General features: G+C 39.7%; 65 non-coding genes across 65 annotated transcripts; 4 read left to right on the forward strand and 61 right to left on the reverse strand.

Annotated features, from left to right (window-relative positions):
- Window positions 1–46: 46 nt before the first annotated feature.
- Window positions 47–118, reverse strand: TRNAE-UUC (transfer RNA glutamic acid (anticodon UUC)). Its single transcript has one exon. It is a non-coding gene; the product is annotated as a tRNA-Glu (tRNA).
- A 709-nt stretch (window positions 119–827) lies between these two features.
- TRNAE-CUC (transfer RNA glutamic acid (anticodon CUC)) lies at window positions 828–899 on the reverse strand. The gene has a single exon. It is a non-coding gene; the product is annotated as a tRNA-Glu (tRNA).
- Window positions 900–1445: 546 nt separating this feature from the next.
- On the forward strand, window positions 1446–1517 carry TRNAE-CUC (transfer RNA glutamic acid (anticodon CUC)). The gene has a single exon. It is a non-coding gene; the product is annotated as a tRNA-Glu (tRNA).
- Window positions 1518–1887: 370 nt separating this feature from the next.
- Window positions 1888–1959, forward strand: TRNAE-CUC (transfer RNA glutamic acid (anticodon CUC)). Its single transcript has one exon. It is a non-coding gene; the product is annotated as a tRNA-Glu (tRNA).
- A 181-nt stretch (window positions 1960–2140) lies between these two features.
- On the forward strand, window positions 2141–2212 carry TRNAE-UUC (transfer RNA glutamic acid (anticodon UUC)). Its single transcript has one exon. It is a non-coding gene; the product is annotated as a tRNA-Glu (tRNA).
- Window positions 2213–2873: 661 nt separating this feature from the next.
- On the forward strand, window positions 2874–2945 carry TRNAE-CUC (transfer RNA glutamic acid (anticodon CUC)). Its single transcript has one exon. It is a non-coding gene; the product is annotated as a tRNA-Glu (tRNA).
- Window positions 2946–3308: 363 nt separating this feature from the next.
- Window positions 3309–3427, reverse strand: LOC123002606 (5S ribosomal RNA). The gene has a single exon (XR_006412198.1). It is a non-coding gene; the product is annotated as a 5S ribosomal RNA (ribosomal RNA).
- A 285-nt stretch (window positions 3428–3712) lies between these two features.
- Window positions 3713–3831, reverse strand: LOC123002558 (5S ribosomal RNA). The gene has a single exon (XR_006412150.1). It is a non-coding gene; the product is annotated as a 5S ribosomal RNA (ribosomal RNA).
- A 281-nt stretch (window positions 3832–4112) lies between these two features.
- Window positions 4113–4231, reverse strand: LOC123002629 (5S ribosomal RNA). Its single transcript, XR_006412220.1, has one exon. It is a non-coding gene; the product is annotated as a 5S ribosomal RNA (ribosomal RNA).
- Window positions 4232–4512: 281 nt separating this feature from the next.
- LOC123002640 (5S ribosomal RNA) lies at window positions 4513–4631 on the reverse strand. Its single transcript, XR_006412231.1, has one exon. It is a non-coding gene; the product is annotated as a 5S ribosomal RNA (ribosomal RNA).
- Window positions 4632–4912: 281 nt separating this feature from the next.
- On the reverse strand, window positions 4913–5031 carry LOC123002607 (5S ribosomal RNA). The gene has a single exon (XR_006412199.1). It is a non-coding gene; the product is annotated as a 5S ribosomal RNA (ribosomal RNA).
- Window positions 5032–5316: 285 nt separating this feature from the next.
- Window positions 5317–5435, reverse strand: LOC123002651 (5S ribosomal RNA). Its single transcript, XR_006412242.1, has one exon. It is a non-coding gene; the product is annotated as a 5S ribosomal RNA (ribosomal RNA).
- A 281-nt stretch (window positions 5436–5716) lies between these two features.
- Window positions 5717–5835, reverse strand: LOC123002609 (5S ribosomal RNA). Its single transcript, XR_006412201.1, has one exon. It is a non-coding gene; the product is annotated as a 5S ribosomal RNA (ribosomal RNA).
- Window positions 5836–6120: 285 nt separating this feature from the next.
- On the reverse strand, window positions 6121–6239 carry LOC123002610 (5S ribosomal RNA). Its single transcript, XR_006412202.2, has one exon. It is a non-coding gene; the product is annotated as a 5S ribosomal RNA (ribosomal RNA).
- Window positions 6240–6524: 285 nt separating this feature from the next.
- LOC123002662 (5S ribosomal RNA) lies at window positions 6525–6643 on the reverse strand. The gene has a single exon (XR_006412253.1). It is a non-coding gene; the product is annotated as a 5S ribosomal RNA (ribosomal RNA).
- Window positions 6644–6924: 281 nt separating this feature from the next.
- On the reverse strand, window positions 6925–7043 carry LOC123002564 (5S ribosomal RNA). Its single transcript, XR_006412156.2, has one exon. It is a non-coding gene; the product is annotated as a 5S ribosomal RNA (ribosomal RNA).
- A 285-nt stretch (window positions 7044–7328) lies between these two features.
- On the reverse strand, window positions 7329–7447 carry LOC123002611 (5S ribosomal RNA). The gene has a single exon (XR_006412203.1). It is a non-coding gene; the product is annotated as a 5S ribosomal RNA (ribosomal RNA).
- A 285-nt stretch (window positions 7448–7732) lies between these two features.
- On the reverse strand, window positions 7733–7851 carry LOC123002575 (5S ribosomal RNA). Its single transcript, XR_006412167.1, has one exon. It is a non-coding gene; the product is annotated as a 5S ribosomal RNA (ribosomal RNA).
- A 282-nt stretch (window positions 7852–8133) lies between these two features.
- On the reverse strand, window positions 8134–8252 carry LOC123002586 (5S ribosomal RNA). Its single transcript, XR_006412178.2, has one exon. It is a non-coding gene; the product is annotated as a 5S ribosomal RNA (ribosomal RNA).
- A 285-nt stretch (window positions 8253–8537) lies between these two features.
- Window positions 8538–8656, reverse strand: LOC123002597 (5S ribosomal RNA). The gene has a single exon (XR_006412189.1). It is a non-coding gene; the product is annotated as a 5S ribosomal RNA (ribosomal RNA).
- Window positions 8657–8937: 281 nt separating this feature from the next.
- LOC123002608 (5S ribosomal RNA) lies at window positions 8938–9056 on the reverse strand. The gene has a single exon (XR_006412200.2). It is a non-coding gene; the product is annotated as a 5S ribosomal RNA (ribosomal RNA).
- Window positions 9057–9341: 285 nt separating this feature from the next.
- On the reverse strand, window positions 9342–9460 carry LOC123002618 (5S ribosomal RNA). The gene has a single exon (XR_006412209.1). It is a non-coding gene; the product is annotated as a 5S ribosomal RNA (ribosomal RNA).
- Window positions 9461–9745: 285 nt separating this feature from the next.
- Window positions 9746–9864, reverse strand: LOC123002625 (5S ribosomal RNA). The gene has a single exon (XR_006412216.1). It is a non-coding gene; the product is annotated as a 5S ribosomal RNA (ribosomal RNA).
- A 282-nt stretch (window positions 9865–10146) lies between these two features.
- Window positions 10147–10265, reverse strand: LOC123002626 (5S ribosomal RNA). Its single transcript, XR_006412217.1, has one exon. It is a non-coding gene; the product is annotated as a 5S ribosomal RNA (ribosomal RNA).
- Window positions 10266–10547: 282 nt separating this feature from the next.
- LOC123002612 (5S ribosomal RNA) lies at window positions 10548–10666 on the reverse strand. The gene has a single exon (XR_006412204.2). It is a non-coding gene; the product is annotated as a 5S ribosomal RNA (ribosomal RNA).
- A 285-nt stretch (window positions 10667–10951) lies between these two features.
- On the reverse strand, window positions 10952–11070 carry LOC123002627 (5S ribosomal RNA). Its single transcript, XR_006412218.2, has one exon. It is a non-coding gene; the product is annotated as a 5S ribosomal RNA (ribosomal RNA).
- Window positions 11071–11355: 285 nt separating this feature from the next.
- On the reverse strand, window positions 11356–11474 carry LOC123002614 (5S ribosomal RNA). Its single transcript, XR_006412206.2, has one exon. It is a non-coding gene; the product is annotated as a 5S ribosomal RNA (ribosomal RNA).
- Window positions 11475–11756: 282 nt separating this feature from the next.
- On the reverse strand, window positions 11757–11875 carry LOC123002628 (5S ribosomal RNA). Its single transcript, XR_006412219.2, has one exon. It is a non-coding gene; the product is annotated as a 5S ribosomal RNA (ribosomal RNA).
- A 282-nt stretch (window positions 11876–12157) lies between these two features.
- On the reverse strand, window positions 12158–12276 carry LOC123002630 (5S ribosomal RNA). Its single transcript, XR_006412221.1, has one exon. It is a non-coding gene; the product is annotated as a 5S ribosomal RNA (ribosomal RNA).
- Window positions 12277–12557: 281 nt separating this feature from the next.
- On the reverse strand, window positions 12558–12676 carry LOC123002631 (5S ribosomal RNA). Its single transcript, XR_006412222.1, has one exon. It is a non-coding gene; the product is annotated as a 5S ribosomal RNA (ribosomal RNA).
- A 285-nt stretch (window positions 12677–12961) lies between these two features.
- On the reverse strand, window positions 12962–13080 carry LOC123002632 (5S ribosomal RNA). Its single transcript, XR_006412223.2, has one exon. It is a non-coding gene; the product is annotated as a 5S ribosomal RNA (ribosomal RNA).
- Window positions 13081–13365: 285 nt separating this feature from the next.
- On the reverse strand, window positions 13366–13484 carry LOC123002633 (5S ribosomal RNA). Its single transcript, XR_006412224.1, has one exon. It is a non-coding gene; the product is annotated as a 5S ribosomal RNA (ribosomal RNA).
- A 282-nt stretch (window positions 13485–13766) lies between these two features.
- LOC123002634 (5S ribosomal RNA) lies at window positions 13767–13885 on the reverse strand. The gene has a single exon (XR_006412225.2). It is a non-coding gene; the product is annotated as a 5S ribosomal RNA (ribosomal RNA).
- A 282-nt stretch (window positions 13886–14167) lies between these two features.
- LOC123002635 (5S ribosomal RNA) lies at window positions 14168–14286 on the reverse strand. The gene has a single exon (XR_006412226.2). It is a non-coding gene; the product is annotated as a 5S ribosomal RNA (ribosomal RNA).
- A 281-nt stretch (window positions 14287–14567) lies between these two features.
- LOC123002636 (5S ribosomal RNA) lies at window positions 14568–14686 on the reverse strand. The gene has a single exon (XR_006412227.2). It is a non-coding gene; the product is annotated as a 5S ribosomal RNA (ribosomal RNA).
- Window positions 14687–14968: 282 nt separating this feature from the next.
- On the reverse strand, window positions 14969–15087 carry LOC123002637 (5S ribosomal RNA). Its single transcript, XR_006412228.1, has one exon. It is a non-coding gene; the product is annotated as a 5S ribosomal RNA (ribosomal RNA).
- Window positions 15088–15368: 281 nt separating this feature from the next.
- On the reverse strand, window positions 15369–15487 carry LOC123002638 (5S ribosomal RNA). The gene has a single exon (XR_006412229.1). It is a non-coding gene; the product is annotated as a 5S ribosomal RNA (ribosomal RNA).
- Window positions 15488–15772: 285 nt separating this feature from the next.
- Window positions 15773–15891, reverse strand: LOC123002639 (5S ribosomal RNA). The gene has a single exon (XR_006412230.2). It is a non-coding gene; the product is annotated as a 5S ribosomal RNA (ribosomal RNA).
- Window positions 15892–16176: 285 nt separating this feature from the next.
- Window positions 16177–16295, reverse strand: LOC123002613 (5S ribosomal RNA). Its single transcript, XR_006412205.2, has one exon. It is a non-coding gene; the product is annotated as a 5S ribosomal RNA (ribosomal RNA).
- Window positions 16296–16577: 282 nt separating this feature from the next.
- Window positions 16578–16696, reverse strand: LOC123002641 (5S ribosomal RNA). Its single transcript, XR_006412232.2, has one exon. It is a non-coding gene; the product is annotated as a 5S ribosomal RNA (ribosomal RNA).
- Window positions 16697–16978: 282 nt separating this feature from the next.
- Window positions 16979–17097, reverse strand: LOC123002642 (5S ribosomal RNA). Its single transcript, XR_006412233.2, has one exon. It is a non-coding gene; the product is annotated as a 5S ribosomal RNA (ribosomal RNA).
- A 282-nt stretch (window positions 17098–17379) lies between these two features.
- LOC123002643 (5S ribosomal RNA) lies at window positions 17380–17498 on the reverse strand. The gene has a single exon (XR_006412234.2). It is a non-coding gene; the product is annotated as a 5S ribosomal RNA (ribosomal RNA).
- A 285-nt stretch (window positions 17499–17783) lies between these two features.
- On the reverse strand, window positions 17784–17902 carry LOC123002664 (5S ribosomal RNA). The gene has a single exon (XR_006412255.2). It is a non-coding gene; the product is annotated as a 5S ribosomal RNA (ribosomal RNA).
- Window positions 17903–18187: 285 nt separating this feature from the next.
- LOC123002645 (5S ribosomal RNA) lies at window positions 18188–18306 on the reverse strand. The gene has a single exon (XR_006412236.1). It is a non-coding gene; the product is annotated as a 5S ribosomal RNA (ribosomal RNA).
- Window positions 18307–18588: 282 nt separating this feature from the next.
- LOC123002646 (5S ribosomal RNA) lies at window positions 18589–18707 on the reverse strand. The gene has a single exon (XR_006412237.1). It is a non-coding gene; the product is annotated as a 5S ribosomal RNA (ribosomal RNA).
- A 281-nt stretch (window positions 18708–18988) lies between these two features.
- On the reverse strand, window positions 18989–19107 carry LOC123002647 (5S ribosomal RNA). Its single transcript, XR_006412238.2, has one exon. It is a non-coding gene; the product is annotated as a 5S ribosomal RNA (ribosomal RNA).
- A 283-nt stretch (window positions 19108–19390) lies between these two features.
- On the reverse strand, window positions 19391–19509 carry LOC123002648 (5S ribosomal RNA). The gene has a single exon (XR_006412239.1). It is a non-coding gene; the product is annotated as a 5S ribosomal RNA (ribosomal RNA).
- A 281-nt stretch (window positions 19510–19790) lies between these two features.
- LOC123002560 (5S ribosomal RNA) lies at window positions 19791–19909 on the reverse strand. Its single transcript, XR_006412152.1, has one exon. It is a non-coding gene; the product is annotated as a 5S ribosomal RNA (ribosomal RNA).
- Window positions 19910–20192: 283 nt separating this feature from the next.
- Window positions 20193–20311, reverse strand: LOC123002561 (5S ribosomal RNA). Its single transcript, XR_006412153.2, has one exon. It is a non-coding gene; the product is annotated as a 5S ribosomal RNA (ribosomal RNA).
- A 280-nt stretch (window positions 20312–20591) lies between these two features.
- On the reverse strand, window positions 20592–20710 carry LOC123002562 (5S ribosomal RNA). Its single transcript, XR_006412154.1, has one exon. It is a non-coding gene; the product is annotated as a 5S ribosomal RNA (ribosomal RNA).
- A 279-nt stretch (window positions 20711–20989) lies between these two features.
- LOC123002563 (5S ribosomal RNA) lies at window positions 20990–21108 on the reverse strand. Its single transcript, XR_006412155.1, has one exon. It is a non-coding gene; the product is annotated as a 5S ribosomal RNA (ribosomal RNA).
- A 281-nt stretch (window positions 21109–21389) lies between these two features.
- LOC123002565 (5S ribosomal RNA) lies at window positions 21390–21508 on the reverse strand. Its single transcript, XR_006412157.1, has one exon. It is a non-coding gene; the product is annotated as a 5S ribosomal RNA (ribosomal RNA).
- Window positions 21509–21789: 281 nt separating this feature from the next.
- Window positions 21790–21908, reverse strand: LOC123002566 (5S ribosomal RNA). Its single transcript, XR_006412158.1, has one exon. It is a non-coding gene; the product is annotated as a 5S ribosomal RNA (ribosomal RNA).
- A 281-nt stretch (window positions 21909–22189) lies between these two features.
- LOC123002567 (5S ribosomal RNA) lies at window positions 22190–22308 on the reverse strand. The gene has a single exon (XR_006412159.1). It is a non-coding gene; the product is annotated as a 5S ribosomal RNA (ribosomal RNA).
- A 281-nt stretch (window positions 22309–22589) lies between these two features.
- Window positions 22590–22708, reverse strand: LOC123002568 (5S ribosomal RNA). Its single transcript, XR_006412160.1, has one exon. It is a non-coding gene; the product is annotated as a 5S ribosomal RNA (ribosomal RNA).
- Window positions 22709–22989: 281 nt separating this feature from the next.
- Window positions 22990–23108, reverse strand: LOC123002569 (5S ribosomal RNA). Its single transcript, XR_006412161.1, has one exon. It is a non-coding gene; the product is annotated as a 5S ribosomal RNA (ribosomal RNA).
- Window positions 23109–23389: 281 nt separating this feature from the next.
- On the reverse strand, window positions 23390–23508 carry LOC123002570 (5S ribosomal RNA). The gene has a single exon (XR_006412162.1). It is a non-coding gene; the product is annotated as a 5S ribosomal RNA (ribosomal RNA).
- Window positions 23509–23789: 281 nt separating this feature from the next.
- Window positions 23790–23908, reverse strand: LOC123002571 (5S ribosomal RNA). Its single transcript, XR_006412163.1, has one exon. It is a non-coding gene; the product is annotated as a 5S ribosomal RNA (ribosomal RNA).
- A 281-nt stretch (window positions 23909–24189) lies between these two features.
- On the reverse strand, window positions 24190–24308 carry LOC123002572 (5S ribosomal RNA). Its single transcript, XR_006412164.1, has one exon. It is a non-coding gene; the product is annotated as a 5S ribosomal RNA (ribosomal RNA).
- Window positions 24309–24589: 281 nt separating this feature from the next.
- On the reverse strand, window positions 24590–24708 carry LOC123002573 (5S ribosomal RNA). The gene has a single exon (XR_006412165.1). It is a non-coding gene; the product is annotated as a 5S ribosomal RNA (ribosomal RNA).
- A 282-nt stretch (window positions 24709–24990) lies between these two features.
- LOC123002574 (5S ribosomal RNA) lies at window positions 24991–25109 on the reverse strand. Its single transcript, XR_006412166.1, has one exon. It is a non-coding gene; the product is annotated as a 5S ribosomal RNA (ribosomal RNA).
- A 281-nt stretch (window positions 25110–25390) lies between these two features.
- Window positions 25391–25509, reverse strand: LOC123002576 (5S ribosomal RNA). The gene has a single exon (XR_006412168.1). It is a non-coding gene; the product is annotated as a 5S ribosomal RNA (ribosomal RNA).
- A 281-nt stretch (window positions 25510–25790) lies between these two features.
- Window positions 25791–25909, reverse strand: LOC123002577 (5S ribosomal RNA). Its single transcript, XR_006412169.1, has one exon. It is a non-coding gene; the product is annotated as a 5S ribosomal RNA (ribosomal RNA).
- A 281-nt stretch (window positions 25910–26190) lies between these two features.
- LOC123002578 (5S ribosomal RNA) lies at window positions 26191–26309 on the reverse strand. Its single transcript, XR_006412170.1, has one exon. It is a non-coding gene; the product is annotated as a 5S ribosomal RNA (ribosomal RNA).
- A 281-nt stretch (window positions 26310–26590) lies between these two features.
- Window positions 26591–26709, reverse strand: LOC123002579 (5S ribosomal RNA). Its single transcript, XR_006412171.1, has one exon. It is a non-coding gene; the product is annotated as a 5S ribosomal RNA (ribosomal RNA).
- Between the last annotated feature and the right edge of the window lie 232 nt (window positions 26710–26941).

Raw genomic sequence — 26941 nt, forward strand, 5'->3', positions numbered from 1 at the left:
GAGATTTTAAGTCACTTGATACAAAGAAAAAGAAAAAGGAAAAACCTTCCCATACCGGGAATCGAACCCGGGCCTTCTGGGTGAAAGCCAGATATCCTAGCCACTAGACCATATGGGACACTGACAAATGTCTGCCAGAACGCTGTTTTGTTATTGGAACAATACTGAATGATATAAATAAAACGGTCACTGTATGTTATCTTCTCATTCTTTAAACAAGGCACAGGCAAACTAAGTTGTAGAACTTAATCACATTATTTGAAGGGTACTAAGAAATTTCTGGCAGACTTAGGTGATTTTTGTTACTTCAATGCCAATACCAATTCTTAGTTATGCAGTTATTCCACTACATTGTTCGGCTCATTCATTAGAACAATTTTTTCTCAGCCTATACGATTTTACGTAGGTGCGAGCAAGACAGATATATGTCAGCTGCAATGAGCAATTAATGAGCAAAATTGTAAAAACCGAAGGCCACCATTTCTTTTTTTGTATGAGCAAAATTGATTTTAAAAAGTACAATTTTGCTCATTTATTAGAGCTACTGTAAATCGAATCTTGCTCGATTTTTGTTTTTTTTTTTGTATGAGCAAAATTGATTTTAAAAAGTACAATTTTGCTCATTTATTAGAGCTACTGTAAATCGAATCTTGCTCGCACCTGCGTAAAATCGTATGGGCTGAGAAAAAATTGCTCTAATGAATGATCCGAACAATGTAGTGGAATAACCGCATTAACAAGTTCGAAAAGTTCGACATGATACAAAATATAAATAAAACATCACAAGAATATAAATAAAATAAAAAAGATATCTCATTGCGATGAGTTTCCCATACCGGGAATTGAACCCGGGCCTCCCGGGTGAGAGCCGGGTATCCTAACCACTAGACAATATGGGAGGTGAACAACGCTTTGCCAAAGCAATGACAAACGCTAAGGATGTACAGGCAACATGGACAACAGATTTATTTAATGCAAATGACTAATCTAACAATTACATATTTTGATATAACAAAAGAAGTTGTTATCTGTAAACTCACTTTTTATAAAATTCCATCTTTCTGTGAATATTATTTTGCACGAATCACCTAAATAATAGACATATTCGGGGAGTCACAGATATCGCTTCTAACCAAAGACGGTTGATTTCTCCATGGATGTACATACATAAGAACCATAAACGTTTATCTGTCGATTTAAGAGGTAAACTTTCTAAATCGTAAAATTTTTTTTAAGATTTGGTGATGGAAACTTGGGAAATTTGTTGAAGGAAACCTGTTATCAACCACTTCTGATCTAGTGCAATTTCAAAACAAATATATGTTCATAATTATATTGCATGGAAAGAAGTAATATTCATTGCAAAAGCCCGTGGAGATTTCCTTAGTTTCATGATTCTATGAAACTCTAGTGGAAGTACGCTGTTTGCCACGATGTTAAACATCTCCCATATTGTCTAGTGGTTAGGATACCCGGCTCTCACCCGGGAGGCCCGGGTTCAATTCCCGGTATGGGAAACATTTTCAAATCGAAGTATGTTTACTTTTTTGTAATTTTAACACTTTTATTTTCATAGAAATCATGAAATATTATCTTATACATACTTATATCAAGGACCGAAAATAATGATTACTTTTTTTGAGTAACAAATAAAACATTTATACACCATTTATTTAATAAATTATTTGGGATTTAGAAACTGTAATGCTCAATTGTTTTCGGGTTTTTTACATACTAGCAAATTGTAATTAATGTGTGCTGTGTCGCCACTTATTATTTCTTTATTCCCATCGATTGACTCATTTTCTAACATCTATATAAATAGTTGGGGTTGGACAAACGTTCACAATTTGCCTTTCACGGTCTTTTATCAAGACGTCGTTCACCTCCCATATTGTCTAGTGGTTAGGATACCCGGCTCTCACCCGGGAGGCCCGGGTTCAATTCCCGGTATGGGAAGCAGCTGAATTCCAGCGCTTAATTTTTTTTACTACATATTATTAAATTCTTAGAAGTGAAAAACTAAAATAAATGGCTATCATATTTCGTTTATATATATGTAGGAATTACTTTTACAAAAAATGTATTTGTTGAATTTTCCATTTATACCAACACATATATTTGACAAGCTACATTTATATCCCATATGGTCTAGTGGCTAGGATATCTGGCTTTCACCCAGAAGGCCCGGGTTCGATTCCCGGTATGGGAAATGTAACGTTTTTTGTTTTATTTTTTATAAATAAATAAGCAAAAAAAATCCTCATCTGAAGTACAAATACTTAATTTTTATACCCGTTACTCGTATAGTAAATGGGTATATTGTATTAGTGCAAAAGTATGTAACAGGTAGAAGGGAGCGTTTCCGACCCTATAAACCTATATATTCTTGATCAGGATCACTAGCCGAGTCGATCTAGCCATGTCCGTCTCTCCGTCTGTATGAACGCTAAGAACTCGGAAACTAGAAAGTTGGGATTTCCCACACATATTCTTTGGTTTCCTACGCAGCGCAAGTTTATTTCAGCCGAGGGCAACGCCCCTCCTAACGCCCACAAACGATCTTAAAAGGTGTATGGCGCCCACACCTTTCACGATTTCAGAAAAGTAAAAAAGCAGTTTTTTGGTGTTTATCAAAGTTTTCTATCTCCATCTCCCTCGCACTCCATTTACCTGAATAACGGGTATCTGATAGTATTGTTTCTTTTTAAAATTGTACAATATATTTTATGCCATCTGCTATAAATATATAACATGTATAGTTGCTGCGATATGTAGTGGTCTGCGTTTCTAAAGAAGCTGTATTATGGATAATAATTTTTTTTTTTTGTTATTTGTATCTCAAATTTAATATTGAGCGTTCTGATTTCATCTCCCATATTGTCTAGTGGTTAGGATACCCGGCTCTCACCCGGGAGGCCCGGGTTCAATTCCCGGTATGGGAAACACTAAAAGTGTTACTTTTTTAAGTAGCTTTATTTTTAATACTTATAATCAACATAAAACTGTGTTTTATAGCAGGGATCGTAATTCTTATGATTATTAAAATTAGAAAAATTAGAAAATAATAATTATTATTTGATAATAAAAATTAAAAATAAGTCTTATTTACTTTATTTGATTTATTATTATTTATTATACTAAAATTTAAAATAAGTCTACTTTATAAATCAGTGCAAGAAATATTTTTGAAAACATCGATAAGAATTTGGATTAGGTTTCATTTGAAATTGAAATTTTTTGCGAAAAGAAAAATGCTATTCAGATTGCGTTAAAAAAATAAAAAAGCGGCAAAAAGTTGTTGACGAGGCCAACAACACGCGGTGTTCCCAAGCGGTCCCCCATCTAAGTACTAACCGCGCCCGACGCTGCTTAATTTCGGTGATCGGACGAGAACCGATGTGTTCAGCGTGGTATGGTCGTTGACGAAAGTCGCAGGGCTAAGTGTTGGCCTTATACTCTGAATTCCACTCCTGCCCAGAGATTATATTCACATCAGCTTCGAACAATATAGAAAATGCTTATAATCGTAGGAAAAACTTTGAAACGGGGCTGGAGAGTTCTGATTTATAAATCAGTGCAAGAAATATTTTTGAAAACATCGATAAGAATTTGGATTAGGTTTCATTTGAAATTGAAATTTTTTGCGAAAAGAAAAATGCTATTCAGATTGCGTTAAAAAAATAAAAAAGCGGCAAAAAGTTGTTGACGAGGCCAACAACACGCGGTGTTCCCAAGCGGTCCCCCATCTAAGTACTAACCGCGCCCGACGCTGCTTAATTTCGGTGATCGGACGAGAACCGATGTGTTCAGCGTGGTATGGTCGTTGGCGAAAGTCGCAGGGCTAAGTGTTGGCCTTATACACTGAATTCCACTCCTGCCCAGATATATTTACATCAGCTTCGAACATATAGAAAATGCTTATAATCGTAGGAAAAACTTTGAAACGGGGTTGGAGAGTTCTGATTTATAAATCAGTGCAAGAAATATTTTTGAAAAAATCGATAAGAATTTGGATTAGGTTTCATTTGAAATTGAAATTTTTTGCGAAAAGAAAAATGCTATTCAGATTGCGTTAAAAAAATAAAAAAGCGGCAAAAAGTTGTTGACGAGGCCAACAACACGCGGTGTTCCCAAGCGGTCCCCCATCTAAGTACTAACCGCGCCCGACGCTGCTTAATTTCGGTGATCGGACGAGAACCGATGTGTTCAGCGTGGTATGGTCGTTGGCGAAAGTCGCAGGGCTAAGTGTTGGCCTTATACACTGAATTCCACTCCTGCCCAGATATATTTACATCAGCTTCGAACATATAGAAAATGCTTATAATCGTAGGAAAAACTTTGAAACGGGGTTGGAGAGTTCTGATTTATAAATCAGTGCAAGAAATATTTTTGAAAAAATCGATAAGAATTTGGATTAGGTTTCATTTGAAATTGAAATTTTTTGCGAAAAGAAAAATGCTATTCAGATTGCGTTAAAAAAATAAAAAAGCGGCAAAAAGTTGTTGACGAGGCCAACAACACGCGGTGTTCCCAAGCGGTCCCCCATCTAAGTACTAACCGCGCCCGACGCTGCTTAATTTCGGTGATCGGACGAGAACCGATGTGTTCAGCGTGGTATGGTCGTTGGCGAAAGTCGCAGGGCTAAGTGTTGGCCTTATACACTGAATTCCACTCCTGCCCAGATATATTTACATCAGCTTCGAACATATAGAAAATGCTTATAATCGTAGGAAAAACTTTGAAACGGGGTTGGAGAGTTCTGATTTATAAATCAGTGCAAGAAATATTTTTGAAAAAATCGATAAGAATTTGGATTAGGTTTCATTTGAAATTGAAATTTTTTGCGAAAAGAAAAATGCTATTCAGATTGCGTTAAAAAAATAAAAAAGCGGCAAAAAGTTGTTGACGAGGCCAACAACACGCGGTGTTCCCAAGCGGTCCCCCATCTAAGTACTAACCGCGCCCGACGCTGCTTAATTTCGGTGATCGGACGAGAACCGATGTGTTCAGCGTGGTATGGTCGTTGACGAAAGTCGCAGGGCTAAGTGTTGGCCTTATACTCTGAATTCCACTCCTGCCCAGAGATTATATTTACATCAGCTTCGAACAATATAGAAAATGCTTATAATCGTAGGAAAAACTTTGAAACGGGGCTGGAGAGTTCTGATTTATAAATCAGTGCAAGAAATATTTTTGAAAACATCGATAAGAATTTGGATTAGGTTTCATTTGAAATTGAAATTTTTTGCGAAAAGAAAAATGCTATTCAGATTGCGTTAAAAAAATAAAAAAGCGGCAAAAAGTTGTTGACGAGGCCAACAACACGCGGTGTTCCCAAGCGGTCCCCCATCTAAGTACTAACCGCGCCCGACGCTGCTTAATTTCGGTGATCGGACGAGAACCGATGTGTTCAGCGTGGTATGGTCGTTGGCGAAAGTCGCAGGGCTAAGTGTTGGCCTTATACACTGAATTCCACTCCTGCCCAGATATATTTACATCAGCTTCGAACATATAGAAAATGCTTATAATCGTAGGAAAAACTTTGAAACGGGGTTGGAGAGTTCTGATTTATAAATCAGTGCAAGAAATATTTTTGAAAAAATCGATAAGAATTTGGATTAGGTTTCATTTGAAATTGAAATTTTTTGCGAAAAGAAAAATGCTATTCAGATTGCGTTAAAAAAATAAAAAAGCGGCAAAAAGTTGTTGACGAGGCCAACAACACGCGGTGTTCCCAAGCGGTCCCCCATCTAAGTACTAACCGCGCCCGACGCTGCTTAATTTCGGTGATCGGACGAGAACCGATGTGTTCAGCGTGGTATGGTCGTTGACGAAAGTCGCAGGGCTAAGTGTTGGCCTTATACTCTGAATTCCACTCCTGCCCAGAGATTATATTTACATCAGCTTCGAACAATATAGAAAATGCTTATAATCGTAGGAAAAACTTTGAAACGGGGCTGGAGAGTTCTGATTTATAAATCAGTGCAAGAAATATTTTTGAAAACATCGATAAGAATTTGGATTAGGTTTCATTTGAAATTGAAATTTTTTGCGAAAAGAAAAATGCTATTCAGATTGCGTTAAAAAAATAAAAAAGCGGCAAAAAGTTGTTGACGAGGCCAACAACACGCGGTGTTCCCAAGCGGTCCCCCATCTAAGTACTAACCGCGCCCGACGCTGCTTAATTTTGGTGATCGGACGAGAACCGATGTGTTCAGCGTGGTATGGTCGTTGACGAAAGTCGCAGGGCTAAGTGTTGGCCTTATACTCTGAATTCCACTCCTGCCCAGAGATTATATTCACATCAGCTTCGAACAATATAGAAAATGCTTATAATCGTAGGAAAAACTTTGAAACGGGGCTGGAGAGTTCTGATTTATAAATCAGTGCAAGAAATATTTTTGAAAACATCGATAAGAATTTGGATTAGGTTTCATTTGAAATTGAAATTTTTTGCGAAAAGAAAAATGCTATTCAGATTGCGTTAAAAAAATAAAAAAGCGGCAAAAAGTTGTTGACGAGGCCAACAACACGCGGTGTTCCCAAGCGGTCCCCCATCTAAGTACTAACCGCGCCCGACGCTGCTTAATTTCGGTGATCGGACGAGAACCGATGTGTTCAGCGTGGTATGGTCGTTGGCGAAAGTCGCAGGGCTAAGTGTTGGCCTTATACACTGAATTCCACTCCTGCCCAGATATATTTACATCAGCTTCGAACATATAGAAAATGCTTATAATCGTAGGAAAAACTTTGAAACGGGGTTGGAGAGTTCTGATTTATAAATCAGTGCAAGAAATATTTTTGAAAAAATCGATAAGAATTTGGATTAGGTTTCATTTGAAATTGAAATTTTTTGCGAAAAGAAAAATGCTATTCAGATTGCGTTAAAAAAATAAAAAAGCGGCAAAAAGTTGTTGACGAGGCCAACAACACGCGGTGTTCCCAAGCGGTCCCCCATCTAAGTACTAACCGCGCCCGACGCTGCTTAATTTCGGTGATCGGACGAGAACCGATGTGTTCAGCGTGGTATGGTCGTTGACGAAAGTCGCAGGGCTAAGTGTTGGCCTTATACTCTGAATTCCACTCCTGCCCAGAGATTATATTTACATAAGCTTCGAACAATATAGAAAATGCTTATAATCGTAGGAAAAACTTTGAAACGGGGCTGGAGAGTTCTGATTTATAAATCAGTGCAAGAAATATTTTTGAAAACATCGATAAGAATTTGGATTAGGTTTCATTTGAAATTGAAATTTTTTGCGAAAAGAAAAATGCTATTCAGATTGCGTTAAAAAAATAAAAAAGCGGCAAAAAGTTGTTGACGAGGCCAACAACACGCGGTGTTCCCAAGCGGTCCCCCATCTAAGTACTAACCGCGCCCGACGCTGCTTAATTTCGGTGATCGGACGAGAACCGATGTGTTCAGCGTGGTATGGTCGTTGACGAAAGTCGCAGGGCTAAGTGTTGGCCTTATACTCTGAATTCCACTCCTGCCCAGAGATTATATTTACATCAGCTTCGAACAATATAGAAAATGCTTATAATCGTAGGAAAAACTTTGAAACGGGGCTGGAGAGTTCTGATTTATAAATCAGTGCAAGAAATATTTTTGAAAACATCGATAAGAATTTGGATTAGGTTTCATTTGAAATTGAAATTTTTTGCGAAAAGAAAAATGCTATTCAGATTGCGTTAAAAAAATAAAAAAGCGGCAAAAAGTTGTTGACGAGGCCAACAACACGCGGTGTTCCCAAGCGGTCCCCCATCTAAGTACTAACCGCGCCCGACGCTGCTTAATTTCGGTGATCGGACGAGAACCGATGTGTTCAGCGTGGTATGGTCGTTGGCGAAAGTCGCAGGGCTAAGTGTTGGCCTTATACACTGAATTCCACTCCTGCCCAGATATATTTACATCAGCTTCGAACATATAGAAAATGCTTATAATCGTAGGAAAAACTTTGAAACGGGGTTGGAGAGTTCTGATTTATAAATCAGTGCAAGAAATATTTTTGAAAAAAATCGATAAGAATTTGGATTAGGTTTCATTTGAAATTGAAATTTTTTGCGAAAAGAAAAATGCTATTCAGATTGCGTTAAAAAAATAAAAAAGCGGCAAAAAGTTGTTGACGAGGCCAACAACACGCGGTGTTCCCAAGCGGTCCCCCATCTAAGTACTAACCGCGCCCGACGCTGCTTAATTTCGGTGATCGGACGAGAACCGATGTGTTCAGCGTGGTATGGTCGTTGACGAAAGTCGCAGGGCTAAGTGTTGGCCTTATACTCTGAATTCCACTCCTGCCCAGAGATTATATTTACATCAGCTTCGAACAATATAGAAAATGCTTATAATCGTAGGAAAAACTTTGAAACGGGGCTGGAGAGTTCTGATTTATAAATCAGTGCAAGAAATATTTTTGAAAACATCGATAAGAATTTGGATTAGGTTTCATTTGAAATTGAAATTTTTTGCGAAAAGAAAAATGCTATTCAGATTGCGTTAAAAAAATAAAAAAGCGGCAAAAAGTTGTTGACGAGGCCAACAACACGCGGTGTTCCCAAGCGGTCCCCCATCTAAGTACTAACCGCGCCCGACGCTGCTTAATTTCGGTGATCGGACGAGAACCGATGTGTTCAGCGTGGTATGGTCGTTGGCGAAAGTCGCAGGGCTAAGTGTTGGCCTTATACACTGAATTCCACTCCTGCCCAGATATATTTACATCAGCTTCGAACATATAGAAAATGCTTATAATCGTAGGAAAAACTTTGAAACGGGGTTGGAGAGTTCTGATTTATAAATCAGTGCAAGAAATATTTTTGAAAAAATCGATAAGAATTTGGATTAGGTTTCATTTGAAATTGAAATTTTTTGCGAAAAGAAAAATGCTATTCAGATTGCGTTAAAAAAATAAAAAAGCGGCAAAAAGTTGTTGACGAGGCCAACAACACGCGGTGTTCCCAAGCGGTCCCCCATCTAAGTACTAACCGCGCCCGACGCTGCTTAATTTCGGTGATCGGACGAGAACCGATGTGTTCAGCGTGGTATGGTCGTTGACGAAAGTCGCAGGGCTAAGTGTTGGCCTTATACTCTGAATTCCACTCCTGCCCAGAGATTATATTTACATCAGCTTCGAACAATATAGAAAATGCTTATAATCGTAGGAAAAACTTTGAAACGGGGCTGGAGAGTTCTGATTTATAAATCAGTGCAAGAAATATTTTTGAAAAAATCGATAAGAATTTGGATTAGGTTTCATTTGAAATTGAAATTTTTTGCGAAAAGAAAAATGCTATTCAGATTGCGTTAAAAAAATAAAAAAGCGGCAAAAAGTTGTTGACGAGGCCAACAACACGCGGTGTTCCCAAGCGGTCCCCCATCTAAGTACTAACCGCGCCCGACGCTGCTTAATTTCGGTGATCGGACGAGAACCGATGTGTTCAGCGTGGTATGGTCGTTGGCGAAAGTCGCAGTGCTAAGTGTTGGCCTTATACTCTGAATTCCACTCCTGCCCAGAGATTATATTCACATCAGCTTCGAACAATATAGAAAATGCTTATAATCGTAGGAAAAACTTTGAAACGGGGCTGGAGAGTTCTGATTTAGAAATCAGTGCAAGAAATATTTTTGAAAACATCGATAAGAATTTGGATTAGGTTTCATTTGAAATTGAAATTTTTTGCGAAAAGAAAAATGCTATTCAGATTGCGTTAAAAAAATAAAAAAGCGGCAAAAAGTTGTTGACGAGGCCAACAACACGCGGTGTTCCCAAGCGGTCCCCCATCTAAGTACTAACCGCGCCCGACGCTGCTTAATTTCGGTGATCGGACGAGAACCGATGTGTTCAGCGTGGTATGGTCGTTGGCGAAAGTCGCAGGGCTAAGTGTTGGCCTTATACTCTGAATTCCACTCCTGCCCAGATATATTTACATCAGCTTCGAACAATATAGAAAATGCTTATAATCGTAGGAAAAACTTTGAAACGGGGCTGGAGAGTTCTGATTTATAAATCAGTGCAAGAAATATTTTTGAAAACATCGATAAGAATTTGGATTAGGTTTCATTTGAAATTGAAATTTTTTGCGAAAAGAAAAATGCTATTCAGATTGCGTTAAAAAAATAAAAAAGCGGCAAAAAGTTGTTGACGAGGCCAACAACACGCGGTGTTCCCAAGCGGTCCCCCATCTAAGTACTAACCGCGCCCGACGCTGCTTAATTTCGGTGATCGGACGAGAACCGATGTGTTCAGCGTGGTATGGTCGTTGGCGAAAGTCGCAGGGCTAAGTGTTGGCCTTATACACTGAATTCCACTCCTGCCCAGATATATTTACATCAGCTTCGAACATATAGAAAATGCTTATAATCGTAGGAAAAACTTTGAAACGGGGTTGGAGAGTTCTGATTTATAAATCAGTGCAAGAAATATTTTTGAAAAAAATCGATAAGAATTTGGATTAGGTTTCATTTGAAATTGAAATTTTTTGCGAAAAGAAAAATGCTATTCAGATTGCGTTAAAAAAATAAAAAAGCGGCAAAAAGTTGTTGACGAGGCCAACAACACGCGGTGTTCCCAAGCGGTCCCCCATCTAAGTACTAACCGCGCCCGACGCTGCTTAATTTTGGTGATCGGACGAGAACCGATGTGTTCAGCGTGGTATGGTCGTTGACGAAAGTCGCAGGGCTAAGTGTTGGCCTTATACTCTGAATTCCACTCCTGCCCAGAGATTATATTTACATCAGCTTCGAACAATATAGAAAATGCTTATAATCGTAGGAAAAACTTTGAAACGGGGCTGGAGAGTTCTGATTTATAAATCAGTGCAAGAAATATTTTTGAAAACATCGATAAGAATTTGGATTAGGTTTCATTTGAAATTGAAATTTTTTGCGAAAAGAAAAATGCTATTCAGATTGCGTTAAAAAAATAAAAAAGCGGCAAAAAGTTGTTGACGAGGCCAACAACACGCGGTGTTCCCAAGCGGTCCCCCATCTAAGTACTAACCGCGCCCGACGCTGCGTAATTTCGGTGATCGGACGAGAACCGATGTGTTCAGCGTGGTATGGTCGTTGACGAAAGTCGCAGGGCTAAGTGTTGGCCTTATACTCTGAATTCCACTCCTGCCCAGAGATTATATTCACATCAGCTTCGAACAATATAGAAAATGCTTATAATCGTAGGAAAAACTTTGAAACGGGGCTGGAGAGTTCTGATTTATAAATCAGTGCAAGAAATATTTTTGAAAACATCGATAAGAATTTGGATTAGGTTTCATTTGAAATTGAAATTTTTTGCGAAAAGAAAAATGCTATTCAGATTGCGTTAAAAAAATAAAAAAGCGGCAAAAAGTTGTTGACGAGGCCAACAACACGCGGTGTTCCCAAGCGGTCCCCCATCTAAGTACTAACCGCGCCCGACGCTGCTTAATTTCGGTGATCGGACGAGAACCGATGTGTTCAGCGTGGTATGGTCGTTGGCGAAAGTCGCAGGGCTAAGTGTTGGCCTTATACTCTGAATTCCACTCCTGCCCAGATATATTTACATCAGCTTCGAACAATATAGAAAATGCTTATAATCGTAGGAAAAACTTTGAAACGGGGCTGGAGAGTTCTGATTTATAAATCAGTGCAAGAAATATTTTTGAAAACATCGATAAGAATTTGGATTAGGTTTCATTTGAAATTGAAATTTTTTGCGAAAAGAAAAATGCTATTCAGATTGCGTTAAAAAAATAAAAAAGCGGCAAAAAGTTGTTGACGAGGCCAACAAGACGCGGTGTTCCCAAGCGGTCCCCCATCTAAGTACTAACCGCGCCCGACGCTGCTTAATTTCGGTGATCGGACGAGAACCGATGTGTTCAGCGTGGTATGGTCGTTGGCGAAAGTCGCAGGGCTAAGTGTTGGCCTTATACTCTGAATTCCACTCCTGCCCAGATATATTTACATCAGCTTCGAACAATATAGAAAATGCTTATAATCGTAGGAAAAACTTTGAAACGGGGCTGGAGAGTTCTGATTTATAAATCAGTGCAAGAAATATTTTTGAAAACATCGATAAGAATTTGGATTAGGTTTCATTTGAAATTGAAATTTTTTGCGAAAAGAAAAATGCTATTCAGATTGCGTTAAAAAAATAAAAAAGCGGCAAAAAGTTGTTGACGAGGCCAACAACACGCGGTGTTCCCAAGCGGTCCCCCATCTAAGTACTAACCGCGCCCGACGCTGCTTAATTTCGGTGATCGGACGAGAACCGATGTGTTCAGCGTGGTATGGTCGTTGGCGAAAGTCGCAGGGCTAAGTGTTGGCCTTATACACTGAATTCCACTCCTGCCCAGATATATTTACATCAGCTTCGAACATATAGAAAATGCTTATAATCGTAGGAAAAACTTTGAAACGGGGTTGGAGAGTTCTGATTTATAAATCAGTGCAAGAAATATTTTTGAAAAAATCGATAAGAATTTGGATTAGGTTTCATTTGAAATTGAAATTTTTTGCGAAAAGAAAAATGCTATTCAGATTGCGTTAAAAAAATAAAAAAGCGGCAAAAAGTTGTTGACGAGGCCAACAACACGCGGTGTTCCCAAGCGGTCCCCCATCTAAGTACTAACCGCGCCCGACGCTGCTTAATTTCGGTGATCGGACGAGAACCGATGTGTTCAGCGTGGTATGGTCGTTGGCGAAAGTCGCAGGGCTAAGTGTTGGCCTTATACTCTGAATTCCACTCCTGCCCAGAGATTATATTTACATCAGCTTCGAACAATATAGAAAATGCTTATAATCGTAGGAAAAACTTTGAAACGGGGCTGGAGAGTTCTGATTTATAAATCAGTGCAAGAAATATTTTTGAAAACATCGATAAGAATTTGGATTAGGTTTCATTTGAAATTGAAATTTTTTGCGAAAAGAAAAATGCTATTCAGATTGCGTTAGAAAAATAAAAAAGCGGCAAAAAGTTGTTGACGAGGCCAACAACACGCGGTGTTCCCAAGCGGTCCCCCATCTAAGTACTAACCGCGCCCGACGCTGCTTAATTTCGGTGATCGGACGAGAACCGATGTGTTCAGCGTGGTATGGTCGTTGACGAAAGTCGCAGGGCTAAGTGTTGGCCTTATACTCTGAATTCCACTCCTGCCCAGAGATTATATTCACATCAGCTTCAAACAATATAGAAAATGCTTATAATCGTAGGAAAAACTTTGAAACGGGGCTGGAGAGTTCTGATTTATAAATCAGTGCAAGAAATATTTTTGAAAACATCGATAAGAATTTGGATTAGGTTTCATTTGAAATTGAAATTTTTTGCGAAAAGAAAAATGCTATTCAGATTGCGTTAAAAAAATAAAAAAGCGGCAAAAAGTTGTTGACGAGGCCAACAACACGCGGTGTTCCCAAGCGGTCCCCCATCTAAGTACTAACCGCGCCCGACGCTGCTTAATTTCGGTGATCGGACGAGAACCGATGTGTTCAGCGTGGTATGGTCGTTGGCGAAAGTCGCAGGGCTAAGTGTTGGCCTTATACTCTGAATTCCACTCCTGCCCAGATATATTTACATCAGCTTCGAACAATATAGAAAATGCTTATAATCGTAGGAAAAACTTTGAAACGGGGCTGGAGAGTTCTGATTTATAAATCAGTGCAAGAAATATTTTTGAAAACATCGATAAGAATTTGGATTAGGTTTCATTTGAAATTGAAATTTTTTGCGAAAAGAAAAATGCTATTCAGATTGCGTTAAAAAAATAAAAAAGCGGCAAAAAGTTGTTGACGAGGCCAACAACACGCGGTGTTCCCAAGCGGTCCCCCATCTAAGTACTAACCGCGCCCGACGCTGCTTAATTTCGGTGATCGGACGAGAACCGATGTGTTCAGCGTGGTATGGTCGTTGACGAAAGTCGCAGGGCTAAGTGTTGGCCTTATACTCTGAATTCCACTCCTGCCCAGATATATTTACATCAGCTTCGAACAATATAGAAAATGCTTATAATCGTAGGAAAAACTTTGAAACGGGGCTGGAGAGTTCTGATTTATAAATCAGTGCAAGAAATATTTTTGAAAACATCGATAAGAATTTGGATTAGGTTTCATTTGAAATTGAAATTTTTTGCGAAAAGAAAAATGCTATTCAGATTGCGTTAAAAAAATAAAAAAGCGGCAAAAAGTTGTTGACGAGGCCAACAACACGCGGTGTTCCCAAGCGGTCCCCCATCTAAGTACTAACCGCGCCCGACGCTGCTTAATTTCGGTGATCGGACGAGAACCGATGTGTTCAGCGTGGTATGGTCGTTGACGAAAGTCGCAGGGCTAAGTGTTGGCCTTATACACTAAATTCCACTCCTGCCCAGATATATTTACATCAGCTTCGAACATATAGAAAATGCTTATAATCGTAGGAAAAACTTTGAAACGGGGTTGGAGAGTTCTGATTTATAAATCAGTGCAAGAAATATTTTTGAAAAAATCGATAAGAATTTGGATTAGGTTTCATTTGAAATTGAAATTTTTTGCGAAAAGAAAAATGCTATTCAGATTGCGTTAAAAAAATAAAAAAGCGGCAAAAAGTTGTTGACGAGGCCAACAACACGCGGTGTTCCCAAGCGGTCCCCCATCTAAGTACTAACCGCGCCCGACGCTGCTTAATTTCGGTGATCGGACGAGAACCGATGTGTTCAGCGTGGTATGGTCGTTGACGAAAGTCGCAGGGCTAAGTGTTGGCCTTATACTCTGAATTCCACTCCTGCCCAGATATATTTACATCAGCTTCGAACAATATAGAAAATGCTTATAATCGTAGGAAAAACTTTGAAACGGGGCTGGAGAGTTCTGATTTATAAATCAGTGCAAGAAATATTTTTGAAAACATCGATAAGAATTTGGATTAGGTTTCATTTGAAATTGAAATTTTTTGCGAAAAGAAAAATGCTATTCAGATTGCGTTAAAAAAATAAAAAAGCGGCAAAAAGTTGTTGACGAGGCCAACAACACGCGGTGTTCCCAAGCGGTCCCCCATCTAAGTACTAACCGCGCCCGACGCTGCTTAATTTCGGTGATCGGACGAGAACCGATGTGTTCAGCGTGGTATGGTCGTTGGCGAAAGTCGCAGGGCTAAGTGTTGGCCTTATACACTGAATTCCACTCCTGCCCAGATATATTTACATCAGCTTCGAACATATAGAAAATGCTTATAATCGTAGGAAAAACTTTGAAACGGGGTTGGAGAGTTCTGATTTATAAATCAGTGCAAGAAATATTTTTGAAAAAATCGATAAGAATTTGGATTAGGTTTCATTTGAAATTGAAATTTTTTGCGAAAAGAAAAATGCTATTCAGATTGCGTTAAAAAAATAAAAAAGCGGCAAAAAGTTGTTGACGAGGCCAACAACACGCGGTGTTCCCAAGCGGTCCCCCATCTAAGTACTAACCGCGCCCGACGCTGCTTAATTTCGGTGATCGGACGAGAACCGATGTGTTCAGCGTGGTATGGTCGTTGGCGAAAGTCGCAGGGCTAAGTGTTGGCCTTATACTCTGAATTCCACTCCTGCCCAGAGATTATATTTACATCAGCTTCGAACAATATAGAAAATGCTTATAATCGTAGGAAAAACTTTGAAACGGGGCTGGAGAGTTCTGATTTATAAATCAGTGCAAGAAATATTTTTGAAAACATCGATAAGAATTTGGATTAGGTTTCATTTGAAATTGAAATTTTTTGCGAAAAGAAAAATGCTATTCAGATTGCGTTAAAAAAATAAAAAAGCGGCAAAAAGTTGTTGACGAGGCCAACAACACGCGGTGTTCCCAAGCGGTCCCCCATCTAAGTACTAACCGCGCCCGACGCTGCTTAATTTCGGTGATCGGACGAGAACCGATGTGTTCAGCGTGGTATGGTCGTTGACGAAAGTCGCAGGGCTAAGTGTTGGCCTTATACTCTGAATTCCACTCCTGCCCAGAGATTATATTCACATCAGCTTCAAACAATATAGAAAATGCTTATAATCGTAGGAAAAACTTTGAAACGGGGCTGGAGAGTTCTGATTTATAAATCAGTGCAAGAAATATTTTTGAAAACATCGATAAGAATTTGGATTAGGTTTCATTTGAAATTGAAATTTTTTGCGAAAAGAAAAATGCTATTCAGATTGCGTTAAAAAAATAAAAAAGCGGCAAAAAGTTGTTGACGAGGCCAACAACACGCGGTGTTCCCAAGCGGTCCCCCATCTAAGTACTAACCGCGCCCGACGCTGCTTAATTTCGGTGATCGGACGAGAACCGATGTGTTCAGCGTGGTATGGTCGTTGGCGAAAGTCGCAGGGCTAAGTGTTGGCCTTATACTCTGAATTCCACTCCTGCCCAGATATATTTACATCAGCTTCGAACAATATAGAAAATGCTTATAATCGTAGGAAAAACTTTGAAACGGGGCTGGAGAGTTCTGATTTATAAATCAGTGCAAGAAATATTTTTGAAAACATCGATAAGAATTTGGATTAGGTTTCATTTGAAATTGAAATTTTTTGCGAAAAGAAAAATGCTATTCAGATTGCGTTAAAAAAATAAAAAAGCGGCAAAAAGTTGTTGACGAGGCCAACAACACGCGGTGTTCCCAAGCGGTCCCCCATCTAAGTACTAACCGCGCCCGACGCTGCTTAATTTCGGTGATCGGACGAGAACCGATGTGTTCAGCGTGGTATGGTCGTTGACGAAAGTCGCAGGGCTAAGTGTTGGCCTTATACTCTGAATTCCACTCCTGCCCAGATATATTTACATCAGCTTCGAACAATATAGAAAATGCTTATAATCGTAGGAAAAACTTTGAAACGGGGCTGGAGAGTTCTGATTTATAAATCAGTGCAAGAAATATTTTTGAAAACATCGATAAGAATTTGGATTAGGTTTCATTTGAAATTGAAATTTTTTGCGAAAAGAAAAATGCTATTCAGATTGCGTTAAAAAAATAAAAAAGCGGCAAAAAGTTGTTGACGAGGCCAACAACACGCGGTGTTCCCAAGCGGTCCCCCATCTAAGTACTAACCGCGCCCGACGCTGCTTAATTTCGGTGATCGGACGAGAACCGATGTGTTCAGCGTGGTATGGTCGTTGACGAAAGCCGCAGGGCTAAGTGTTGGCCTTATACTCTGAATTCCACTCCTGCCCAGATATATTTACATCAGCTTCGAACAATATAGAAAATGCTTATAATCGTAGGAAAAACTTTGAAACGGGGCTGGAGAGTTCTGATTTATAAATCAGTGCAAGAAATATTTTTGAAAACATCGATAAGAATTTGGATTAGGTTTCATTTGAAATTGAAATTTTTTGCGAAAAGAAAAATGCTATTCAGATTGCGTTAAAAAAATAAAAAAGCGGCAAAAAGTTGTTGACGAGGCCAACAACACGCGGTGTTCCCAAGCGGTCCCCCATCTAAGTACTAACCGCGCCCGACGCTGCTTAATTTCGGTGATCGGACGAGAACCGATGTGTTCAGCGTGGTATGGTCGTTGACGAAAGTCGCAGGGCTAAGTGTTGGCCTTATACTCTGAATTCCACTCCTGCCCAGAGATTATATTTACATCAGCTTCGAACAATATAGAAAACGCTTATAATCGTAGGAAAAACTTTGAAACGGGGCTGGAGAGTTCTGATTATAAATCAGTGCAAGAAATATTTTTGAAAACATCGATAAGAATTTGGATTAGGTTTCATTTGAAATTGAAATTTTTTGCGAAAAGAAAAATGCTATTCAGATTGCGTTAAAAAAATAAAAAAGCGGCAAAAAGTTGTTGACGAGGCCCAACAACACGCGGTGTTCCCAAGCGGTCCCCCATCTAAGTACTAACCGCGCCCGACGCTGCTTAATTTCGGTGATCGGACGAGAACCGATGTGTTCAGCGTGGTATGGTCGTTGACGAAAGTCGCAGGGCTAAGTGTTGGCCTTATACTCTGAATTCCACTCCTGCCCAGAGATTATATTTACATCAGCTTCGAACAATATAGAAAACGCTTATAATCGTAGGAAAAACTTTGAAACGGGGCTGGAGAGTTCTGATTTATAAATCAGTGCAAGAAATATTTTTGAAAACATCGATAAGAATTTGGATTAGGTTTCATTTGAAATTGAAATTTTTTGCGAAAAGAAAAATTCTATTCAGATTGCGTTAAAAAAATAAAAAAGCGGCAAAAAGTTGTTGACGAGGCCAACAACACGCGGTGTTCCCAAGCGGTCCCCCATCTAAGTACTAACCGCGCCCGACGCTGCTTAATTTCGGTGATCGGACGAGAACCGATGTGTTCAGCGTGGTATGGTCGTTGGCGAAAGTCGCAGGGCTAAGTGTTGGCCTTATACTCTGAATTCCACTCCTGCCCAGATATATTTACATCAGCTTCGAACAATATAGAAAATGCTTATAATCGTAGGAAAAACTTTGAAACGGGGCTGGAGAGTTCTGATTTATAAATCAGTGCAAGAAATATTTTTGAAAACATCGATAAGAATTTGGATTAGGTTTCATTTGAAATTGAAATTTTTTGCGAAAAGAAAAATGCTATTCAGATTGCGTTAAAAAAATAAAAAAGCGGCAAAAAGTTGTTGACGAGGCCAACAACACGCGGTGTTCCCAAGCGGTCCCCCATCTAAGTACTAACCGCGCCCGACGCTGCTTAATTTCGGTGATCGGACGAGAACCGATGTGTTCAGCGTGGTATGGTCGTTGGCGAAAGTCGCAGGGCTAAGTGTTGGCCTTATACACTGAATTCCACTCCTGCCCAGATATATTTACATCAGCTTCGAACATATAGAAAATGCTTATAATCGTAGGAAAAACTTTGAAACGGGGTTGGAGAGTTCTGATTTATAAATCAGTGCAAGAAATATTTTGGAAAAAATCGATAAGAATTTGGATTAGGTTTCATTTGAAATTGAAATTTTTTGCGAAAAGAAAAATGCTATTCAGATTGCGTTAAAAAAATAAAAAAGCGGCAAAAAGTTGTTGACGAGGCCAACAACACGCGGTGTTCCCAAGCGGTCCCCCATCTAAGTACTAACCGCGCCCGACGCTGCTTAATTTCGGTGATCGGACGAGAACCGATGTGTTCAGCGTGGTATGGTCGTTGACGAAAGTCGCAGGGCTAAGTGTTGGCCTTATACTCTGAATTCCACTCCTGCCCAGAGATTATATTTACATCAGCTTCGAACAATATAGAAAACGCTTATAATCGTAGGAAAAACTTTGAAACGGGGCTGGAGAGTTCTGATTTATAAATCAGTGAAAGAAATATTTTTGAAAACATCGATAAGAATTTGGATTAGGTTTCATTTGAAATTGAAATTTTTTGCGAAAAGAAAAATTCTATTCAGATTGCGTTAAAAAAATAAAAAAGCGGCAAAAAGTTGTTCGAGGCCAACAACACGCGGTGTTCCCAAGCGGTCCCCCATCTAAGTACTAACCGCGCCCGACGCTGCTTAATTTCGGTGATCGGACGAGAACCGATGTGTTCAGCGTGGTATGGTCGTTGGCGAAAGTCGCAGGGCTAAGTGTTGGCCTTATACTCTGAATTCCACTCCTGCCCAGATATATTTACATCAGCTTCGAACAATATAGAAAATGCTTATAATCGTAGGAAAAACTTTGAAACGGGGCTGGAGAGTTCTGATTTATAAATCAGTGCAAGAAATATTTTGAAAACATCGATAAGAATTTGGATTAGGTTTCATTTGAAATTGAAATTTTTTGCGAAAAGAAAAATGCTATTCAGATTGCGTTAAAAAAATAAAAAAGCGGCAAAAAGTTGTTGACGAGGCCAACAACACGCGGTGTTCCCAAGCGGTCCCCCATCTAAGTACTAACCGCGCCCGACGCTGCTTAATTTCGGTGATCGGACGAGAACCGATGTGTTCAGCGTGGTATGGTCGTTGGCGAAAGTCGCAGGGCTAAGTGTTGGCCTTATACTCTGAATTCCACTCCTGCCCAGATATATTTACATCTGCTTCGAACAATATAGAAAATGCTTATAATCGTAGGAAAAAACTTTGAAACGGGGCTGGAGAGTTCTGATTTATAAATCAGTGCAAGAAATATTTTTGAAAACATCGATAAGAATTTGGATTAGGTTTCATTTGAAATTGAAATTTTTTGCGAAAAGAAAAATGCTATTCAGATTGCGTTAAAAAAATAAAAAAGCGGCAAAAAGTTGTTGACGAGGCCAACAACACGCGGTGTTCCCAAGCGGTCCCCCATCTAAGTACTAACCGCGCCCGACGCTGCTTAATTTCGGTGATCGGACGAGAACCGATGTGTTCAGCGTGGTATGGTCGTTGACGAAAGTCGCAGGGCTAAGTGTTGGCCTTATACTCTGAATTCCACTCCTGCCCAGAGATTATATTTACATCAGCTTCATATAGAATAAGCTTATAATCGTAGGAAAAACTTTGAAACGGGGCTGGAGAGTTCTGATTTATAAATCAGTGCAAGAAATATTTTTGAAAACATCGATAAGAATTTGGATTAGGTTTCATTTGAAATTGAAATTTTTTGCGAAAAGAAAAATTCTATTCAGATTGCGTTAAAAAAATAAAAAAGCGGCAAAAAGTTGTTGACGAGGCCAACAACACGCGGTGTTCCCAAGCGGTCCCCCATCTAAGTACTAACCGCGCCCGACGCTGCTTAATTTCGGTGATCGGACGAGAACCGATGTGTTCAGCGTGGTATGGTCGTTGGCGAAAGTCGCAGGGCTAAGTGTTGGCCTTATACTCTGAATTCCACTCCTGCCCAGATATATTTACATCAGCTTCGAACAATATAGAAAATGCTTATAATCGTAGGAAAAACTTTGAAACGGGGCTGGAGAGTTCTGATTTATAAATCAGTGCAAGAAATATTTTTGAAAACATCGATAATTTGGATTAGGTTTCATTTGAAATTGAAATTTTTTGCGAAAAGAAAAATGCTATTCAGATTGCGTTAAAAAAATAAAAAAGCGGCAAAAAGTTGTTGACGAGGCCAACAACACGCGGTGTTCCCAAGCGGTCCCCCATCTAAGTACTAACCGCGCCCGACGCTGCTTAATTTCGGTGATCGGACGAGAACCGATGTGTTCAGCGTGGTATGGTCGTTGGCGAAAGTCGCAGGGCTAAGTGTTGGCCTTATACTCTGAATTCCACTCCTGCCCAGATATATTTACATCAGCTTCGAACATATAGAAAATGCTTATAATCGTAGGAAAAACTTTGAAACGGGGCTGGAGAGTTCTGATTTATAAATCAGTGCAAGAAATATTTTTGAAAACATCGATAAGAATTTGGATTAGGTTTCATTTGAAATTGAAATTTTTTGCGAAAAGAAAAATGCTATTCAGATTGCGTTAAAAAAATAAAAAAGCGGCAAAAAGTTGTTGACGAGGCCAACAACACGCGGTGTTCCCAAGCGGTCCCCCATCTAAGTACTAACCGCGCCCGACGCTGCTTAATTTCGGTGATCGGACGAGAACCGATGTGTTCAGCGTGGTATGGTCGTTGGCGAAAGTCGCAGGGCTAAGTGTTGGCCTTATACTCTGAATTCCACTCCTGCCCAGATATATTTACATCAGCTTCGAACATATAGAAAATGCTTATAATCGTAGGAAAAACTTTGAAACGGGGCTGGAGAGTTCTGATTTATAAATCAGTGCAAGAAATATTTTTGAAAACATCGATAAGAATTTGGATTAGGTTTCATTTGAAATTGAAATTTTTTGCGAAAAGAAAAATGCTATTCAGATTGCGTTAAAAAAATAAAAAAGCGGCAAAAAGTTGTTGACGAGGCCAACAACACGCGGTGTTCCCAAGCGGTCCCCCATCTAAGTACTAACCGCGCCCGACGCTGCTTAATTTCGGTGATCGGACGAGAACCGATGTGTTCAGCGTGGTATGGTCGTTGGCGAAAGTCGCAGGGCTAAGTGTTGGCCTTATACTCTGAATTCCACTCCTGCCCAGATATATTTACATCAGCTTCGAACATATAGAAAATGCTTATAATGGTAGGAAAAACTTTGAAACGGGGCTGGAGAGTTCTGATTTATAAATCAGTGCAAGAAATATTTTTGAAAACATCGATAAGAATTTGGATTAGGTTTCATTTGAAATTGAAATTTTTTGCGAAAAGAAAAATGCTATTCAGATTGCGTTAAAAAAATAAAAAAGCGGCAAAAAGTTGTTGACGAGGCCAACAACACGCGGTGTTCCCAAGCGGTCCCCCATCTAAGTACTAACCGCGCCCGACGCTGCTTAATTTCGGTGATCGGACGAGAACCGATGTGTTCAGCGTGGTATGGTCGTTGGCGAAAGTCGCAGGGCTAAGTGTTGGCCTTATACTCTGAATTCCACTCCTGCCCAGATATATTTACATCAGCTTCGAACATATAGAAAATGCTTATAATCGTAGGAAAAACTTTGAAACGGGGCTGGAGAGTTCTGATTTATAAATCAGTGCAAGAAATATTTTTGAAAACATCGATAAGAATTTGGATTAGGTTTCATTTGAAATTGAAATTTTTTGCGAAAAGAAAAATGCTATTCAGATTGCGTTAAAAAAATAAAAAAGCGGCAAAAAGTTGTTGACGAGGCCAACAACACGCGGTGTTCCCAAGCGGTCCCCCATCTAAGTACTAACCGCGCCCGACGCTGCTTAATTTCGGTGATCGGACGAGAACCGATGTGTTCAGCGTGGTATGGTCGTTGGCGAAAGTCGCAGGGCTAAGTGTTGGCCTTATACTCTGAATTCCACTCCTGCCCAGATATATTTACATCAGCTTCGAACATATAGAAAATGCTTATAATCGTAGGAAAAACTTTGAAACGGGGCTGGAGAGTTCTGATTTATAAATCAGTGCAAGAAATATTTTTGAAAACATCGATAAGAATTTGGATTAGGTTTCATTTGAAATTGAAATTTTTTGCGAAAAGAAAAATGCTATTCAGATTGCGTTAAAAAAATAAAAAAGCGGCAAAAAGTTGTTGACGAGGCCAACAACACGCGGTGTTCCCAAGCGGTCCCCCATCTAAGTACTAACCGCGCCCGACGCTGCTTAATTTCGGTGATCGGACGAGAACCGATGTGTTCAGCGTGGTATGGTCGTTGGCGAAAGTCGCAGGGCTAAGTGTTGGCCTTATACTCTGAATTCCACTCCTGCCCAGATATATTTACATCAGCTTCGAACATATAGAAAATGCTTATAATCGTAGGAAAAACTTTGAAACGGGGCTGGAGAGTTCTGATTTATAAATCAGTGCAAGAAATATTTTTGAAAACATCGATAAGAATTTGGATTAGGTTTCATTTGAAATTGAAATTTTTTGCGAAAAGAAAAATGCTATTCAGATTGCGTTAAAAAAATAAAAAAGCGGCAAAAAGTTGTTGACGAGGCCAACAACACGCGGTGTTCCCAAGCGGTCCCCCATCTAAGTACTAACCGCGCCCGACGCTGCTTAATTTCGGTGATCGGACGAGAACCGATGTGTTCAGCGTGGTATGGTCGTTGGCGAAAGTCGCAGGGCTAAGTGTTGGCCTTATACTCTGAATTCCACTCCTGCCCAGATATATTTACATCAGCTTCGAACATATAGAAAATGCTTATAATCGTAGGAAAAACTTTGAAACGGGGCTGGAGAGTTCTGATTTATAAATCAGTGCAAGAAATATTTTTGAAAACATCGATAAGAATTTGGATTAGGTTTCATTTGAAATTGAAATTTTTTGCGAAAAGAAAAATGCTATTCAGATTGCGTTAAAAAAATAAAAAAGCGGCAAAAAGTTGTTGACGAGGCCAACAACACGCGGTGTTCCCAAGCGGTCCCCCATCTAAGTACTAACCGCGCCCGACGCTGCTTAATTTCGGTGATCGGACGAGAACCGATGTGTTCAGCGTGGTATGGTCGTTGGCGAAAGTCGCAGGGCTAAGTGTTGGCCTTATACTCTGAATTCCACTCCTGCCCAGATATATTTACATCAGCTTCGAACATATAGAAAATGCTTATAATCGTAGGAAAAACTTTGAAACGGGGCTGGAGAGTTCTGATTTATAAATCAGTGCAAGAAATATTTTTGAAAACATCGATAAGAATTTGGATTAGGTTTCATTTGAAATTGAAATTTTTTGCGAAAAGAAAAATGCTATTCAGATTGCGTTAAAAAAATAAAAAAGCGGCAAAAAGTTGTTGACGAGGCCAACAACACGCGGTGTTCCCAAGCGGTCCCCCATCTAAGTACTAACCGCGCCCGACGCTGCTTAATTTCGGTGATCGGACGAGAACCGATGTGTTCAGCGTGGTATGGTCGTTGGCGAAAGTCGCAGGGCTAAGTGTTGGCCTTATACTCTGAATTCCACTCCTGCCCAGATATATTTACATCAGCTTCGAACATATAGAAAATGCTTATAATCGTAGGAAAAACTTTGAAACGGGGCTGGAGAGTTCTGATTTATAAATCAGTGCAAGAAATATTTTTGAAAACATCGATAAGAATTTGGATTAGGTTTCATTTGAAATTGAAATTTTTTGCGAAAAGAAAAATGCTATTCAGATTGCGTTAAAAAAATAAAAAAGCGGCAAAAAGTTGTTGACGAGGCCAACAACACGCGGTGTTCCCAAGCGGTCCCCCATCTAAGTACTAACCGCGCCCGACGCTGCTTAATTTCGGTGATCGGACGAGAACCGATGTGTTCAGCGTGGTATGGTCGTTGGCGAAAGTCGCAGGGCTAAGTGTTGGCCTTATACTCTGAATTCCACTCCTGCCCAGATATATTTACATCAGCTTCGAACAATATAGAAAATGCTTATAATCGTAGGAAAAACTTTGAAACGGGGCTGGAGAGTTCTGATTTATAAATCAGTGCAAGAAATATTTTTGAAAACATCGATAAGAATTTGGATTAGGTTTCATTTGAAATTGAAATTTTTTGCGAAAAGAAAAATGCTATTCAGATTGCGTTAAAAAAATAAAAAAGCGGCAAAAAGTTGTTGACGAGGCCAACAACACGCGGTGTTCCCAAGCGGTCCCCCATCTAAGTACTAACCGCGCCCGACGCTGCTTAATTTCGGTGATCGGACGAGAACCGATGTGTTCAGCGTGGTATGGTCGTTGGCGAAAGTCGCAGGGCTAAGTGTTGGCCTTATACTCTGAATTCCACTCCTGCCCAGATATATTTACATCAGCTTCGAACATATAGAAAATGCTTATAATCGTAGGAAAAACTTTGAAACGGGGCTGGAGAGTTCTGATTTATAAATCAGTGCAAGAAATATTTTTGAAAACATCGATAAGAATTTGGATTAGGTTTCATTTGAAATTGAAATTTTTTGCGAAAAGAAAAATGCTATTCAGATTGCGTTAAAAAAATAAAAAAGCGGCAAAAAGTTGTTGACGAGGCCAACAACACGCGGTGTTCCCAAGCGGTCCCCCATCTAAGTACTAACCGCGCCCGACGCTGCTTAATTTCGGTGATCGGACGAGAACCGATGTGTTCAGCGTGGTATGGTCGTTGGCGAAAGTCGCAGGGCTAAGTGTTGGCCTTATACTCTGAATTCCACTCCTGCCCAGATATATTTACATCAGCTTCGAACATATAGAAAATGCTTATAATCGTAGGAAAAACTTTAAAACGGGGCTGGAGAGTTCTGATTTATAAATCAGTGCAAGAAATATTTTTGAAAACATCGATAAGAATTTGGATTAGGTTTCATTTGAAATTGAAATTTTTTGCGAAAAGAAAAATGCTATTCAGATTGCGTTAAAAAAATAAAAAAGCGGCAAAAAGTTGTTGACGAGGCCAACAACACGCGGTGTTCCCAAGCGGTCCCCCATCTAAGTACTAACCGCGCCCGACGCTGCTTAATTTCGGTGATCGGACGAGAACCGATGTGTTCAGCGTGGTATGGTCGTTGGCGAAAGTCGCAGGGCTAAGTGTTGGCCTTATACTCTGAATTCCACTCCTGCCCAGATATATTTACATCAGCTTCGAACATATAGAAAATGCTTATAATCGTAGGAAAAACTTTAAAACGGGGCTGGAGAGTTCTGATTTATAAATCAGTGCAAGAAATATTTTTGAAAACATCGATAAGAATTTGGATTAGGTTTCATTTGAAATTGAAATTTTTTGCGAAAAGAAAAATGCTATTCAGATTGCGTTAAAAAAATAAAAAAGCGGCAAAAAGTTGTTGACGAGGCCAACAACACGCGGTGTTCCCAAGCGGTCCCCCATCTAAGTACTAACCGCGCCCGACGCTGCTTAATTTCGGTGATCGGACGAGAACCGATGTGTTCAGCGTGGTATGGTCGTTGGCGAAAGTCGCAGGGCTAAGTGTTGGCCTTATACTCTGAATTCCACTCCTGCCCAGATATATTTACATCAGCTTCGAACATATAGAAAATGCTTATAATCGTAGGAAAAACTTTAAAACGGGGCTGGAGAGTTCTGATTTATAAATCAGTGCAAGAAATATTTTTGAAAACATCGATAAGAATTTGGATTAGGTTTCATTTGAAATTGAAATTTTTTGCGAAAAGAAAAATGCTATTCAGATTGCGTTAAAAAAATAAAAAAGCGGCAAAAAGTTGTTGACGAGGCCAACAACACGCGGTGTTCCCAAGCGGTCCCCCATCTAAGTACTAACCGCGCCCGACGCTGCTTAATTTCGGTGATCGGACGAGAACCGATGTGTTCAGCGTGGTATGGTCGTTGGCGAAAGTCGCAGGGCTAAGTGTTGGCCTTATACTCTGAATTCCACTCCTGCCCAGATATATTTACATCAGCTTCGAACATATAGAAAATGCTTATAATCGTAGGAAAAACTTTAAAACGGGGCTGGAGAGTTCTGATTTATAAATCAGTGCAAGAAATATTTTTGAAAACATCGATAAGAATTTGGATTAGGTTTCATTTGAAATTGAAATTTTTTGCGAAAAGAAAAATGCT

Source organism: Drosophila takahashii, chromosome 2R (genome assembly GCF_030179915.1).
Source record: "Drosophila takahashii strain IR98-3 E-12201 chromosome 2R, DtakHiC1v2, whole genome shotgun sequence".
Lineage (NCBI taxonomy): Eukaryota > Metazoa > Arthropoda > Insecta > Diptera > Drosophilidae > Drosophila > Drosophila takahashii.